Source organism: Melopsittacus undulatus, chromosome 2 (assembly GCF_012275295.1).
Source record: "Melopsittacus undulatus isolate bMelUnd1 chromosome 2, bMelUnd1.mat.Z, whole genome shotgun sequence".
NCBI classification, from domain to species: Eukaryota; Metazoa; Chordata; class Aves; order Psittaciformes; family Psittaculidae; genus Melopsittacus; species Melopsittacus undulatus.
Window position 1 is genome coordinate 16999778 of NC_047528.1, and position 14300 is coordinate 17014077.

At 42.9% G+C, this 14300-nt stretch overlaps 1 protein-coding gene across 3 annotated transcripts in view; it reads right to left on the reverse strand.

Moving 5' to 3' along the window:
• Positions 1-202: 202 nt before the first annotated feature.
• The window catches only part of PSPC1 (paraspeckle component 1), a 62477-nt gene continuing 48379 nt past the window's right edge, over positions 203-14300 (reverse strand). Inside the window, exons 7-10 of one of the 3 annotated variants that reach the window (XR_004080656.2) lie at positions 10276-10375; positions 5003-5083; positions 1281-1461; positions 203-624 (exon numbers count right to left, since the gene is read on the reverse strand). The gene's annotated coding sequence lies outside the window, so the exon portion shown is untranslated. Of the gene's footprint in view, positions 625-1280; positions 1462-5002; positions 5120-10275; positions 10376-14300 lie in introns of all 3 variants that reach the window. The other 2 variants (XR_004080655.2, XR_004080657.2) reach the window with 2 other exon arrangements.

Consider the following 14300-nt stretch of genomic DNA (forward strand, 5'->3'; position numbering starts at 1 on the left):
GGATCTGTTACATCCAGACATACAGTCTTACAGGAATTGTTTTTCTGTGAAAGCAGGAACGAGACCCCTAAACCCAACAACAAACATCATCTCCCAGACCCCAGACTGGCTCCCTGTATCCTTCCTCCCTGAAACAAAAGGGATTACCAGGAACTCCCAGTGGTTCTACATTGTGGGAAAACCAATTAACTGCAGCAAGACATTACTGATTGCACAGGTTTTATTACTGGTGTGATACAATGTTGGGATACACCAATAATTATACACAATTTCCTCACTACTGTGCACTGCTAAGGTGAGCCTGGCTCCATCTTCTCTACCCCCCTTCCATTAGATAGCTGATGCAAGATGATCTCCTGGCCTGAGCTCCAGATAACAAACCCTATGGCTCCTGGGCTTAACCTCCTGACCATCATGGTGACTGTTCCCACATGTCTGGTGGTCAGGAACCCAGAACCGGTCACAGCACTCCAGCCGCAGTCCCAGAACACTGAACAGAGAGGAAAGCTTGTCTGCCCAGAGTGCATCACAGCACTGGTTAATGCAGTGCCCTCTGCAGACCTTACATCTGCCTTTTCTGAACTTGGTGAGGTTTCTGTCAGGCCCTGGGTCTGTGTTCACTACCTGTTGATTGCAGGAAATAGAAAATAAACACCCTATTAGTCACTGTTTAATTTGAATCAGTTTTATAATAGATATAGAAACCATGAATGTTACAGTGCAATGTTAAACTCTCACTGTATCAAAATTCATTTTTCATTCATTTCATTGATGGTTTTGGGTTTTCATCTTTTTAGTGGACTACATTAAGGCAGCAGGCATTTTTATCATGACTTTCACATGGACAGTGCAGCCCTCACCTCCCCATCAGTTAACACTGCCTTCCAGTCCTTTCCAGCTGTTGCTGGCTCAGGTAACAAATAGTTCCTATGCTCTTTTAAACGGTACTGCAACCCAAACAATCCACATTCTTAACTAGAGCCACCACTTTCCTATTTTTTGTCACATTTTAGTGCTTTAAACAAGGAGCAGTCGTTTAATGTATCATTTACTCGATTCCTCTTGTAGTATATGCAAACTTTAACCTTTTTATCAACACCATTTCCCAGCACTAGTATTTCTGGAAAGACAGTCTGCTTTTGGTACGGTCTAGTTAGAAAGGGAGTCATGACTTCAGGAACACACCGAAGTTGGCCAACATCAGCTTTACTAATAAAAACTCAACTTTGCTTTGCACTGTGGAGACCTCCACCTTGGTGGGGGACAGCAACATCACATACCTGGAATGTGTTGGCTCATCTGGCTCATCCAGGAATAAGCATATTAAATCCTGCAGGCAGATGCCCTTTGCAGGTTCTTATGTGTCTTTCCTAGTCCCAGGTGTAGGTGGCACACATTCCACATGAATCCTCCCATCCTTTCAAACTGTGCCATGGCCCAGTCCTTACAGGGCAGACCCATCTACAAGCAAAAAGAATACAGCTTGAATGACAGCTATCAATTTGTCCCACTCCACTGTTCAGCTAGGTGCTATGTATTTAATAGTAACAACACTATTCTGGTGCCCAAGAGCAAAGAGAGCAACAGGGTGGGAGAGAACCACATGTAAAGCACAAAAATACTACAAAGAAACTGATAAATAAAGGATGATTTAAACTAGTTGTGCTGGGGGAGGGGAGCATCATTCCATCCCAACACACACAGTCAGTTGCCAGCACCTATAATAAATACTCTGAGCAATGTAGTAATATTCTAGCTGCTCCAGCCAATGAGCCAGCTTCATCTGGAGCTCGGATCAGATGCCTCTATACAAATGCCCATAGCATGGGGAATAAACAAGAGGAATTAGAGATATGGGCACATCTACAGGGCTATGATATAATAGGCATCACAGAAACATGGTGGGACGGCTCCTCTGAATGGAGTGTTGGAATGGAAGGTTACAGGCTTTTCAGAAAACACAGGCCCAGTAGGAGGGGAGGGGGAGTTGCCCTTTATGTCAGGGATAGGCTGGAGATTATGGAACTCTGGGGACAAGTGATCAGTTAACAGAAAGTCTGTGGGTCAGGGTTAAGGGGAAATCGGTGACGGGACACATTACTGTGGGGATATGTTACAGACTGCCTGATCAAGAGGAATCTGTGGATGAAGAACCCTACAGACAAATAGGAAAAGCCTCACACTCGCAGGCCCTTGTTCTCATGGGGGACTTCAACCACCCTGACATCTGTTGGGGTGACGGTACGGCCCGGCACAAACAATCCAGGAGGTTTCTTGATTGTGTGGAAGACAACTTCCTTCTGCAAGCAATAGAGGAGCCAACAAGGAGAGGTGCCCTGCTTGACCTCATGCTCACCAACAGGGAAGGGCTCATTTGAAATGTGAAACTCCAGGGAAGTCTTGGATGCAGTGATCACGAGATGGTCGAATTCGAGGTCCTCAGGACAGTGAGAAGAGCATGCAGCAAGCTCACTGCCCTGGACTTCAAGAGAGCAGACTTTGGCCTCTTCAGGAACCTCCTTAGCAAGGCTCCATGAGATACAGCCCTAGAGGGCAGGGGGGCCCAAGACTCTTGGTTAATATTCAAGGATCACCTGCTACAAGCTCAGGAGTGTTGCATCCCAACTAGAAGGAAGTGCAGCAGGAGGGCCAGGAGACCTCCTTGAATGGATAAGGAGCTGCTGAGAAAAATTCACAAGAAAAAAAGAGGCTTATAAAAGGTGGAAGCAAGGACAGGTGACCTGGGATGAATACAAGGATGTTGTCACGGTAGTTAGGGACCAAGTTAGGAAAGCTAAGGCCCAACTGGAGCTAAACTTGGCAAGGGATGTTAAAGATAATAGGAAGGGATTTTATAGGTATGTAGCAGCTAAAAAACAGACTAAGGACAACGTAGGCCCCCTCCGGAAACTTTCGAGAGAACTGGCTACACAGGACTTGGAGAAGGCTGAGGTTCTGAATGGCTTCTTTGCCTCAATCTTCACTGATAAAGGCTCTGACCACAGCACCCAAGTCTTGGAAGGCAGATGCAGGGACTGTGAAAACCTAGACCTTGGGTCCACTGTACGAGAGGATCTGGTTCGAGACCAGCTTAAGAACCTGAATGTACACAAGTCCATGGGACCTGATGAAATCCATCCGCGGGTCCTGAAGGAGCTGGCGAATGAAGTTGCAAAGCCACTGGCCATCATATTTGAAAAATCATGGCAGACAGTTGAAGTTCCTGATGACTGGAAAAAGGGAAATATAACCCCCATTTTCAAGAAGGGGAAAATGGATGACCCAGGGAATTACAGACCAGTCAGTCTCACCTCTGTGCCTGGCAAAATCTGGGAGCAGATTCTCCTGGAAGGCATGCTAGGGCACATGAAAAACAACAAGGTGCTTGGTGACAGCCAGCATGGCTCCACTAAGGGGAAATCCTGCCTGACCAATTTGGTGGCAATCTATGACGGGGCTACAAAAGTGATGGACAGGGGTGGAGCAGTTGACGTCATCTACCTGGACTTGTGCAAAGTGTTAGACACTGTCCCACATGACATCCTTGTCTCTAAATTGGAGTGTCATCAATTTGATAGGTGGACCACTCGGTGGATAAAGAACTGGTTGGATGGTCGCACTCAAAGAGTTGTGGTCAACGGTTCAGTGTCCGGCTGGAGACCAGTAACGAGTGGTGTCCCTCAGGGATCAGTGTTGGGACCAGTCTTGTTTAATATCTTTGTCACTGACATGGACAGTGGGATTGAGTGTGCCCTCAGCAAGTTTGCCGATGACACCAAGCTGTGTGGTTCTGTTGATACGCTGGAGGGAAGGAATGCCATTGAGAGGGACCTTGACATGCTTGTGAGGTGGGCTGATGTCAACCTCATAAAGTTTACCCATGCCAAGTGCAAGGTCCTACACCTGGGTCAGGGCAATCCCAGGCACAGCTACAGGTTGGGCAAAAAGGAAATTCATGGTAGTCCTGCGGAGAATGACTTGGGGGTGTTAGTCAATGTGAAAATGAACATGAGCCAGCAGTGTGCACTCACAGCCCAGAAAGCCAACCGTATCCTGGGCTGCATCAAAAGGAGCGTGACCAGCAGGTCAAAGGAGGTGATCCTGCCCCTCTACTCTGCTCTCGTCAGACCTCACTTGGAGTATTGTGTGCAGTTCTGGTGCCCTCAACATAAAAAGGACATGGAACTGTTGGAACAAGTCCAGAGGAGGGCCATGAGGATGATCAGGGGACTGGAGCACCTCCCATATGAAGACCGGCTGAGAAAGTTGGCGCTGTTCAGCCTGGAGAAGGCTGTGCGGAGACCTCATAGCAGCCTTCCAGTGTCTGAAAGGGGGCCTACAGGTATGCTGGGGACTATTCATTAGGGACTGTAGTGACAGGACAAGGCGTATTGGATAAAAATTTAAACAGGGGAAGTTTAGATGGGATATAAGGAAGAAATTCTTTACTGTTAGGGTGGTGAGGTACTGGAATGTGTTGCCCAGGGAGGTGGTGAATGCTTCATCCCTGGCAGTGTTCAAGGCCAGGTTGGATGAAGCCTTGTGTGATATGGTTTAGTGTGAGGTGTCCCTGCCCATGGCAGGAGGGTTGGAACTGGATGATCTTAAGGTCCTTTCCAACCGTAACTATTCTATGATTCTATGATTTCATCACAATCACTGTCAGGTGCTCGGTTGAGCAACAACATGGTAATATTCTCACCCTGATTGTCCCTGTAATCCTAATCTGAAGGGCAGCATTTTGCACCACTTTGGCACAGCAGAAAGACAGCCTCAGTTCAGAGTATGTATTACCATCAGCCATTCACACTGAAGCAAAGAACAACTTTCATAGAATCATACAGGAGACAATGAAGTGAGAACTTCCTTGAGCACATACTTTAGAGGACAGCAAAGCACACAACTCAAAAAGCGAACTACAGAGCAATGCAGTAGGAAATACTGCAATGTAAAGAGCTGGGAAATGCTAAGACCTTCCCAGACAGACTTCCCAAGAGGTTACCTGGAATTCTCCAGCACTCTGCAGCAGCCCAACAGCACAGTTTGGATTCATCATGAAGGAGGTTGTAGCCCAGCACATTTTCTGTAGAACAGAACTGGATGCTGATCGATTTCAGAGCTGGAGAGGGAACAGAGCAGCACACCAAGGCACACTCTCACCTCCACAAATCCTGCCCAGCAACAAGCTAAGGAAGATCAGACTGAGCAGGTGTGACTTAGTTCACGTGCCTAATTTGCCTCATTCTCCCCATGTTCTGCAGCTCGTTCACTGTTTGCCAAAAAAAAAATCTATGCAATCCACTCATATTTTTAATCTAATCTTCCCTCAGTTTTTAATGCAATGTAATGAGGCCATCAGGCTCTGTCAGCCAGGTTCACACTGCAATCTGAAGCACAAACACAAAGGAATAATGGGGAAGGAGAAAGAAAGGATTTTATCACTCCACAGAGACAAGGAGTCATTATTTAGTCAGTCAAAGGAACACTTGTATCTCCAGGGAGCCTTGGCCATCCGCTCTTCCTTCACAGGAAGGAAACTAAGTTGAGGACAGAAAAATTCTGAGGCACCCGGGAAACCTGCCAAGCACTGGGGCTCCCACATGGCTCCTGGGCTGGGGCAGTCTGAGACCTAAGGACAAACAAGGCTCAATTCCCAACAGCTTCATGGTCGAGAAAAAACATCAGCACAATCTCTTCTGAGTCAGAAAATACTAATCAAGTGTTTTTATTGTTATTACTACTTTTCTGATAATGAGTTTTAACTGTGTTAAATGCGAAATGAGAGACCTTGTCATTTCTAGATTCTGTGAGTAAATCCTTGTGGCTTATTTCTGTAGCCTGGTGTATATTACACATTGCTGGCGGATAATTTTTATGTTGTATATTACTGGGGGATAATTTTAATATTAATTGTGATTTCACTACAAAAACAACAGAGATCTCCTTAGTTAAGCGCAAGACAAAACCACAGAACAAAGCACACATCAGTTTTCCCACCTCCTCAGCCCTCCCCAGTGTCAGACAGGTAACAGGGTCCGAGTTAGGGAACACAACTGATCACACGTCACAAGCTAGGCCAAGGGAGGGGCACACAGCAGTGCTGAGGGAGCCGAATGCTGGCACTGCCGAAAGGCCACAGCAACTGAGACAACGGGAAAACTGATGTCACTGGTACCCAGTGAGGCACCCATGGAACTGCAGGCCCTGTGAAGGTGATGGATCAACTACTGGAGTCATTTCCAGACCAAGAAAGAAAAGAAGGTAACTGGGAGCAGTCACCATGGATTTACAAAGGAACAGTATCATTTGCAAGCCCTAAAGAATACTAACCTGACAGCCTCTGTGATGAGGTGACCAGTTCAGTGGCTATGAGTGTCACCAGAAGTCGGGAGAATAAACCTCCTTAATGCCGATGTAGCATTAAGAAGCAGGAACTTCTTTACTGCAGTGCTGGGTGCTAGGTGGGATTTCCACAAATCAAGCACACCCCATGCCAATTTCGTTGTTACATTTATACACAAAAATTACAAGGTAGTACACTCCCAGTTACAATGACAGGTTAGTGATTTGCACATAATTGCAGTATCTGCTGTGTCATTTCAACATTATTATGTCTTCTGTTATTATGTTTGCGCAGAGGAAGGGCCTTCACCCGGACAAGGGTCTTTTGTGGGTGTGGTTTTTAGTAGTATAATAAGTATAATGAGGATAGTTCATCTATAGCACATCCTAATCTTATTTTGTTGCCAAGTTGGCTGGTTAGATACCTACCTTGCCAGGTTGCCAAATAACTCATCCTATGTACAACAGATCCTAGGTGCTTTGGTTGCAGTCTAGAGAGTAAGGACTGAAGCTAACATGTTACAGAGAACAGAGACCTCAAGCAATGCAGTCAGATTTCAAGCTGCACAGCAACCTATGCTAACAAAAAGGCTAACTTCTTAAATAAAGATGTTCCCATAGCTGTTTCACAAAAAAACACATAATACACAGATTCAGTAAAACTTAAGATAACCTGCAACATGAGAAGAGCAGTGCATATTGTCTACCTTGACTTCAGGGTGGTTTTTGACACTGTCTGACACAGCATCTTCATTGACTAGCAGATAAAGTACAGGCCAGTAAGTGGACAATGAGGTAGGACTGAAGAGTGGCTGAAGAGCCAGGCCCAGAACATTGTGATCAAAGACATGAAGTGCAGTTGGAGGCCAGTAGAGTACCCCAGGAATCAGTAGAGAGGCCAGACCTTTTCAACACCTTCGTTTAGGACCTGGACCATGGGACAGTGTACCTCAGCAACTTTGCAGGTGACAGCAAACTGGGAGGAGTGGCTGATGTGCTAGAGAGCCATGTCACCATCCACAGAACCTGGAGATACAGGCCAAAAGAACCTCATAAAGCTCATCAAAAGGAAATACCAAATCCTGCAGCTGGGGAGGAACATCCCAAGGCACTGGGACAGGCTGGGGCCAAGTGGCTGGAAAGCAGCTTGGCAGATAAGGATGGGGGTGGGGGTCCTGTTAAGCACCAAGTCCAGCAACCACCATGAGCAAAGACTGTGACCTGGCCACAAAGAAGGTCCATAGCATCCTGTACTGCATTACAAAGCAAGTTGACAGCACATGGAAAGAGATGATTCTTCCCCTCAATTCAGCACTAGTGAGACATCGGAAGTGTTGTGTGTTGGCCTGCCAATACCAGAGACATGGACATAGTGGATTGAGTTCAGGGAATGGAAGGCAACTGAGGGACTGGAACATCCTTCATGTTCTAAAAAGGCTGAAAGAGCTGTGACTATTCAGCCTAGAAAAGGAGGGGCAGAAGTCTTACAAATAAAATATTTATAAACTTCTAATTAGAGGGTATAAAGATGACAGAGTCTTCCCAGTGGTGCCCAGAGACAGGACCAGAGGCAACAGGCACAAACCAGAACACAGGAGGTTCCCTGTGAACATCAAGGAACTTGTACTATGAAGGTGACTGTGCTGGCTGTGGCTGCGATAGAACTAGATTTCTTCACAGTAGCAACTACAGGGCTGTGTTTTGGATTTGGGATTAAAACAGTGCTGATAATACACAGAATAGTAACATTTTTTTATGTTGAAAAAGACCTTTTAAGACTGACTCCAACTGTAAAGTTTACACTGTCCACCACTAAACGGTGACTCTGAGCAACACAATACAGGGATGTTTTAGTTATTGCTCAGCAGAGCTTACACAGAGACAAGGCCTTTTCTGTTCCGCACATCACCCCACCAGCAGCAGGCTGCGGTATACAAGGAGCTGGGAGGGGACACAGCTGGGACAGCTGACCCCAACTTATCAAAGTGATATTCTAGACCATATGGGGTCATGCTCATCAATAAAAGCTGGGGGAAGAAGAATGAGGGGACCTTTAGAGTAATGTTATTTGTCTCCCCAAGCAATGGTTTCACGTGACAGAGCTCTGCTTTCCTGGAGATGCCTGCCAATGGGAAGTGGTCAATGAATTCCCGGTTTTGCTTTGCTCGCATGTGTGGCTTTTGCTTTACCTGTTAAACTGTCTTTATCTCAACCCACTTTTACTCTTCTGATTCTCTCACCCATCCCAGCAGGGCTGAGTGAGCAAGCAACCATGTGGTGCTGAGCTGCTGGCTGGGGTTAAACCGTGGCAGTGACCAAGCACTGGTACAGGTTGCCCAGAGAGGTGGTGGAGTCTCCATTCCTTGGAAACCAAACCCAAATGGACATAGTTCAGGGCACTCTGCTCTACCTGACATGCTGCTTTGGGCAGAGGGCTGGATTATACAATCTTCATAGTACCCTTCCAACCTCAGTCATTCTGGGATTCTGTGAAAGGCATCCCCAGCTTCAGCTACAAAGGTAAGATGGGAGTTAGCACTGCACAGCTCAGAGGAGCGGCGATTTCCAATAGCAAGGGTAACTAGCAGTCTGCCTGGCAAACAGTGCATTAACTGAGGTGGCCTGAAGAGTACGGAGGGGAACAGAGCTCCAACTCTCCATCTGAAGGCATAGCAGGAAGAGAGTAACAGCGTGGAGAGCATAATAGAATTCTGCCTGTCTTGGTTAGGAATTTTAGAACTATTTCAGTTTTGGAAACCAAACACCACATGGGCAATTTTTCATTATTAGTTATAACTCACAGTACGGTCTGAGATATGTTAATGCAGAAAGATTTCTTCACGTGCTTTTTACAGAATGACAAAGGACCCCATCGTGTTTATACTTCCCATGCAACTCTCTGAAGTTTTACTGCTTGCTTCCCAAACTTAATAGCTGACTTGAAAAATCAGTAAAAGGACCCCTCTCATTAGCAATAAATAAATTAGTAATTAATGATATAGACTACTACTATAGAATCACAGAATCATTTGAGTTGGAAGGGACCTTTGAAGATTCTCTGCCATGGCCAGGGACATTTTTCACATGTCATTGATAAATACCTCAATATATCTTTTTCTTTATATAACTAATTCTCTATTTACTTATTTATTTATTTAACACAACTATAGTGGCAGCTCTGAACACATTTAACTAGGCCAAACACACACAGAGAACTAACCCGAATGCCTCTAGCTTTATCAGTAGAACTTGCACATCTCAGATGAATCCCACCATTTAAAATTATTTTTACTTCAGAAAAGCAACTGATATTTTAGAATTACAGAACTATTGGAACTACAGAATCAAGTTACTCTTCAAAACTTTAGCATCTGTCAGTCTCACAGAGATGCTTTTAGCACCCATTGTAGGTAATACTACCTACTCGTACTGTATGTAGTACTGTATGTACTACCTACTACTGCATGTACCTACTCGTACATACGGAAACTGAGCTCTCTATCTCAGTCTTTAAAGAGTACATGGACACAGCCTTCCATACCAAAGCCTACTGGCTTAATCCCAAAGGCTGCTCAGACTCAAAAACTACAATGCTGACCATACAAACTGGATTCTGAATGCAATGCATCAATAATATCCAATAGCTCAGCCACAGCATCATATTAATGTGGCACTATGGGCTTCAGATGTAAGAAATATGATGGCTAACCAGAGGTGCAGCTGTCTCATAGAGGCTGTGTACATATATTTCGAGTCCTTTAAAAACATGCTAATGTATGACAGGAATTATGTAGAGAATTACACTATCTGAAAGCAAGCATTACTTGAAGTGTAAAAGCAGAATTACTGCATATCGTATCACAAATATGAACTTAAAAAGAGGGCTCCTAATTTCAGTACTTGCTGAATAAAGCCAAATACTCTAATACATACCTTGTACAAAACTTTCTTTAGATTTCCTGTTGTATGTGTAAGATAGCAGGATTCTGCATGAGCCAGTCATTCATCTGCATTTTAAGATTTTAACAGTAACCTAAAAAATAAAAAAGACAGTTAATAACTGTGACATTTCAAACTATATATATAAATATAGAAGCTTCTCTTTTCAAATACCCGTAACACAGGGAAATAAAACTTCACATTACCAGAAAAATAAAACCATTTATTCTCTACCCATTCTTAGCACTCAGTTGTTACTACAACAGATTTTACATTTAATTTTATTACCTCAGCAGTTAAAAAGCAGCTGTTCCAAGAATATTCACTAGTTCCTAAATTTTCATACTTCTGCTTGGAGTAGATTAAGTGCCAAAGAGCCCCAGGTTATTCAGCTTTCGAGGGTTTTTAAAACATATCAAACACAACACTGTCTTTTAGCCAGTCAATGCATGTGGCCACAGTGACCTTTAATCCTCCTCACATTATTGCCATTACAATAATTAGGATCCCTGCACACAACACAGTTATTGATGAACCTTGACGACTAACTGCTCTCAATGTAACTGAGGGCATGGAAGCACGAACAGTCTCCTCCTTGTTCCGCAGGCTGCTGTGGTACAAGCATAATTTAAAAGGGCAAAGCTATATATGAAAATAATACAACTGAACTGCAGTAAAATGTTGTCCTACTTTAGAACATCTCAGAATAGAGGTGCATAAAAGTCTCATTACGTTTTAATACTGAGTGCACTAAAAACTGATGCAAAAGTTTAAGATTTTGTAATTTTAAAAGTTATTGAATAATTTGCTTGCATTAGCAGTAAGTGCAGTTGGAAGAACAAACAGCAAGTCAGAGTATAATTTTATTCCTATTGCATTTATTAATTCACACATTACTGTAATTATATTCAAAAAGGACCAAATAATAACTGTTAATAAGGGTTAAACATCTTGAACTGCATGTTTTTTGGAGTCTACACGAAAAATAATTACCCAAAGTGTCTGAAAATCAAACAGCTCCATGCCCCAGCCATTCAGGCTTCAAAACAGCTCTCACCCATACACACACCTTCCTTCCTCCCTCGCCCAATTTGTATCACCCCTTCTCCAAAAGTACCTCTGATTTAAAATAGCATGGCAGTACTTCAATGTTTGAGAGGTTTAACATAATCCGTTAGTCAGTCTGGGGAATTAGACATAGAAACAGGTTGCAGAGCCAAGGAGCCATAAAAAAATGGCTCTAGAGAGGAAGACTGCCTGGAAAGCACCCGATTACAGTAGTGCAAGGGGATTAAGAATTCTGTATGCTCTCAGATACACTTCTTTAAATAATTTATCAACATCTTGAGGTCCTGTTTGATGATCAGAAAGCTGAGCACACCCTGTAAAGTATTTGTTACAGAAGAATTACTTTTGAAAGCCACACACAGGTTGAACCTTTCAGGCTAGCTCTGCACCAGGAACAGGCCCAAAAAGCAACTCAGGAGTGACACACATGCAAATTACAACACAGAACCACAGACATTTACAATAAAGGTAATATTTACCTTATCAGATACAGCTGGGAAAAGGCTGAGGCTAGCAGCTCACAGTAAATACGATTTCAAAGTTGGCACTATTTTAATGTCTGAGTCCTATTAAAAGTGCTGTGAATTCATAAATTCCCCCATTTGCTTCCTTTTCATCCCACATCCCCCTTCCCCCATCGTGCAGCTTGCAACAGATCTGATTTTGAAAGTTCTCTATCCATAACAGACATTCCACAAGATGCATACTTTATTCCTAAAGCACATACGAAGAGCACAGCCCTCTAACTCTTTATAACTAGAGCTGTAATTTTTCAAGTGCTAGTATTTAAATAATTTAGCGGGTGAAATGGAATAAGGGCCATGGTGATGACTGTCAGCTGTGGGAACCAGGCTGGAGTTGTCATCTGGACAAATACCCATTTCCTGGGACATAACCTCCACATGGGGAAATTAATTCAGCTATTGAGAAACATGTACCTCTCTTAAAGGGAAGCGACAATTACAAACTGCTCATCTGTCAGTCTGTATTTTAGCATTATAAAAAAAAAAAAAAAGACCTGAACAATTAGGCTTTCCTTCTCCCTCCCACTCCTCCCATCTAAAACCAGCAAGGCTAAAACCTCCAAAGGCCCAACACAATCTAGTTTCCAGTTACCTTCTCTTTCTTGGCCAGACAGATTTACTGAAGAGAAAGCAGCGAGACATAATTCTGGCAACCAGTAGATACTAATGACATAACTGTAGCCAAATAAATCTACAATGTTCTTGAAGACAATCCCAAAAACCAGCCAGTAACAACTTCTCCATGATTGTCTCTCCACAAGAAATTAAGATCTTTCCAACCTCTTGACCCTATATAAACCCTACTGTGTATGACTAATTACTTTGTTAGACCTGAACGCATCCTAGCAGCTCATGCTGAAAAAGGGGATTTCTAAGAGTGAGCAGGAACACAGTAGACAGTTCCTTTCAAAGCAATAGACTCTGAATCATCTTCATTCATATGATAAAGCTTTTTTTTAAATTAAAGCTCAAAGTGGGTATGGTGCCAAGAAAAAATAATCTGAAATATTCTAAAAGGCAAACAGCATGATAAACATGCCTATTCAGAGATGAATACGTGTCATGCACAAGCCGAGTGATATTGTGCATATACTTAGCCATTATCACAGAAAACTGAAAAAACAGCTCTTCAGTACAACCTATCTCAAGTAACACATAATCAGCTTTAACAGAGTACTCTCCACTACTGTCTTTTCAATGAGGAACTGCTACATGCGATAACCTCCAAGCTACCACAGAAAGGACAAGGATTTTTGTGTACCTCTGTATCTTAAGCAAGGTCTGAATTTGAAGACCCTGAAATTGGTATTTCATAAATTTAATCAAAATTGCTTATTTACAAGTTATGTTCCTAGATGTAAGACCGCGCATTTAATACAAAATGAGGATCTATTTCTGGGGGCAAAAAAAAGAGATTTCCTACCACTTCAAAGAATTTTGGATTTGATCAGCAGAAGGGAATGAAGTCTTTAACTTCTTAACATCACTAATGGATTCTACTGCACAGTATAAAGTGTTATATTTTCATAATATATATTTTTGCAAATTTTGTGAGCTGTGAGGCTGCAGTCAAAGTCATTAAAATAATCCTATATGAAACAGCAACTCAATCCTGTACTTTTGAATATAGCCCTCTCCCCTACATTGCTAACATTCCGATGTCGAGGAGTCTGGAACACCAGAACAGCTGGTTAATCAGCGATTTTCCTAATTATCCATTCTACAGCTGCTGTCTTTAATGCAGCAGCAATGTCTTCAGATGCTCACATTTCTATAAATTTTGTTCATGCCAACCAGCTTGGAAAAATATCCGAGTTAACAGTATTATTTTCTCAGCACTCACATGTCCTGTTACACAGATGTGAAGTTCTTGAACCTTCTATAGTAGAAAAACTAAGTAGTACAAAAATACTGAAGCAGCAAGGGACTAACCTTTAACCCTCACCTCTTTCATCTAGAATTGACAATGTATAGATGTGACTTCACCAATTAACAAAGAAAACTTAAGAAACCTGGCAGATGAAAAGCATGTGAAACTGCTCTACCACTCAGCATTGGGAGTTAGAGAAGTCAGTTAAAATTTCATGAGCTTGATTTGTCAAATTCTAGAAATTGAGTGAATTCATGTACCACAGAAACATATGGCTTGTTTATGTACTGAGTTTGAAACAAATTTAGAGAATCTGCTGTAATGAGATATAGTTAAACCAGCACAGCTAGCAAAAGGTTAAGCAGTAGTATTTCTCTAGTGCTTTAAAGAAAGCCAGGACACCAGACCTCATTGCGCTGTACACTGTGCAAAGAAGTTTACAACCATGCAATCTGAGAGAACTACAAAGAAAATTTTAGACACATTTAAGTAAGCATAGTTTCATCAATATCCTTTTAGTCTGATTTCAAAGTATTTTAAAAAATTGTTTTAAAGTA